Here is a 2,856-nt window from a genome sequence, read left to right as displayed (position 1 = left end):
GTGTGTCACTAGAAGTCCAGCACACTATCCATTGTGGCACAGAACCACAAAACTGTACGACGAAGATACTCTTCTGCATGCCTGCAGATGACCGGGCGTCTCAGCGTGATTTGAGAAGTAGCATTTACAGTTGTGTTTTTTAAATCCCTGTCTCGCTGATTTTGAGACGGATGGAAATGATGGGTTCTTCTATTTGGTAAAATGGCTTTGCTCACTCGAGAGGCAGCCAGGTTAAGCGGGCAATAATGCACAAGTAGCTCTGTCTTGCGAATCTTGGAACTGTCCATTGGACGTACACGGCGTCAGTCGTCAAGAAATGTCAAACAAGGAATGCCCACAACGATGGTGGGATAGAAAGCCACGGGTGCAAAATACAACGGCTTAGTAGTCCATGGCCTTAAGTACAAGGCCACCTGATCCAGCTGTTCCCGGAGATGCAACTGACACGGAGGGGGACTGGTACAGTGACAGTGGCTAGGAAAAGAAGCAGCGTATGAGGTCTTGATAGTCAAGCAAGGATTTGGGACAAAGTTGGCATTCCAGAAAAGTAAGAAGTGAAGGCATCAGCGAGGCACTTGACTGCAAGATACCTCTGGCTGTCACGAGGAAGCCCAGCAAGCTCTAAGTTTCATGAAGTGAGCACTGACTCTGGTGGGACTCGAACCCACAACCTTTGAATGACCACTGCCCTTTTCACTAGAAGTCCAACGCGCTATCCATTGCGCCACAGAGCCACGCAAGACATTTGTCACCATACTGTTCTGCACGCCTACTGATGACGGGGCATCTCAGCGTGCTTGTATAAGTAGCATTTTCAGATGTGTTTTTTAATCCCTGTCTCGCTGATATTGACACAAAAGGAAATGATGGGTTCTTCTTTTAGATAATGCGGCTCATGTTGACTTGACTGTGAGGGGAAGTATTTGTCAAGCACACTGTCTGTGTCTGTCTGGCTGTCTGTGTGTGTCTGTGCTTGTGTGTGTGTGTCTCTGTGTGTGATGTGGGACAGTGCCCTGTCTGAGTGCCAAATATATTTTATTCCCACCATTGTTGCAGCAAGATTGTGTAACCCATATATGAATTTAAGCTTTGTGTATGGCTCCGGAGAGGACAGGTACAGTAGTTCTGTGCAGGTGATTTTTAGAAAAACATTTTCATCCAAGGACATAGAAAGAACATAATGTAAGACACAGGAGACGTGTGTGTTAAAGTTTGAGGTACCTCATTACCATCATCTAGTTGCCCAGAAACCAAAGGGAGTCCTCTTGTATATGATAGCAAGTTCTTTAGAAAAACTTTAGATGTGTCTTGCCCAGTGACCATCTCCGGAGCGCTTCGTTGTAGCTCAATAAACTTTTTTGGTATTATTTCAGTTAAATCAGGTCCTGATTATTCCTTGTCCGCCTGTTTATTGAGGGAGTAAAATTTGTCCCTATTAGTGCGTCTGTGTCTGTGTCTCTGTGTGTGTGTGTCTGTGGAGGGTTGACATTTTTGATATCCATAACATCAGAGCAGATGAGCTGAACATGTTTCTCATTATGCACACTGGGCACACTATATTGAATAGCGATAACACTACACACATATGAACACCAAATTATTGCTGAATCTATAGTTATGTTAACTCTGAAAATGATAAAATGATCATCTGAAACACACAACAATAAAGCAACGAACATCATTCCACAAAGCAAAGCGAGCACATACAAGGATACTGTAAATTGTAACTGTACGCATACACTAATGTACAAGCACAATGACCATGAACTCAGACCCAATTCTTGGTGGGGGGGGTTTAAGACTAGAAAAGTCACTGGTGCCATCACTGGTATACATTGATTACAGATCGGGCCCTGTGTTCAGTGTGGCCACTGCTACCTACCTACATACCAGAGGAGGCTGGTGCATAGAGGTGCGAGAGAGCAGTTCTGGATCAAACACACCTGCTGCTGCGCTCTGCTCTCCAATGCGCACTGCAGGTCAGTCTCAGGACCAGACAGTGCGCAGTAAGTTGACCATTGAAATACTCTTGCTGTGCTGGATTTTATTTCTGCTATGACACTGACAATTTGATGAATGGTGATAGCTAGTTTAGGGTTACCATACATCAGAGGAGGCTGGTCCACAGAGGCAGAGGAGGTTGCTCCTCCTCTATCTTTGAGTGTTTAGCTGTTACTGTTTCTTCAGTTATATTTGTACTATATTACCTTGTTATAGTGTTAAAATGTATTTTCATTTAATAGTGTGGTTTTTCAAAGTAAATACTTTTTATATACATTAATCATATTAACTAAAACAAATATGATTTTCTTTTTAGTAAAAATAATACTAATCGTTAATGTTATTTATTGTTTGTTATTGATTGTTAAAAAAATATGTTTTAGCTCACAAGTTTTTGTGTTCTTTTCTTGGTAAATCATTTTAGCACCTTTTTGCCATGTATTGAACAAATAAGTGCTGTTTTTTATTTGACCTATTTGTATATATTTGCACAGTATATAATGTTACATAAGGGTCCAGGGATTGAATGTTACACTCATAACTTATTGTTCAGACATTAATACATAGATTTTGTTTTGCATGTAAATACTTGTTTGACGTCATAACACTTTGTTGTAAAAGGTACTTCTTAACATACAGTGTTAAAGATGCATTCTAGTGATGTTGGGGGGAGTTGTGTACCCATTCTCTCCAGTCAGGCATTTTCTTTATTTTTGCATATTAAGGGGACCCTATTTTGTTCACTAATACCATTCCCTCTTGCACTGAACACATGCTCAAGGAATGTGTCCATATTGAAGCACTTTTGGGGGTGAGGCGGGTGGAAAAGTTGTCTGTATTGTCTTGTGTTCATGG

At 41.5% G+C, this 2,856-nt stretch overlaps 1 non-coding gene across 1 annotated transcript; it reads right to left on the bottom strand.

The window, feature by feature from the left end:
- Positions 1 to 643: 643 nt before the first annotated feature.
- trnar-ucu (transfer RNA arginine (anticodon UCU)) lies at positions 644 to 734 on the bottom strand. Its single transcript is given in 2 exon segments — positions 644 to 679; positions 698 to 734. It is a non-coding gene; the product is annotated as a tRNA-Arg (tRNA).
- Positions 735 to 2,856: the final 2,122 nt, after the last annotated feature.

This window comes from Amia ocellicauda, chromosome 12 (assembly GCF_036373705.1).
Source record: "Amia ocellicauda isolate fAmiCal2 chromosome 12, fAmiCal2.hap1, whole genome shotgun sequence".
In the NCBI taxonomy this organism is placed as follows: domain Eukaryota; kingdom Metazoa; phylum Chordata; class Actinopteri; order Amiiformes; family Amiidae; genus Amia; species Amia ocellicauda.
Note: the sequence above shows the minus strand (reverse complement) of the source record. Positions and strands in the feature narration are given on the sequence as shown.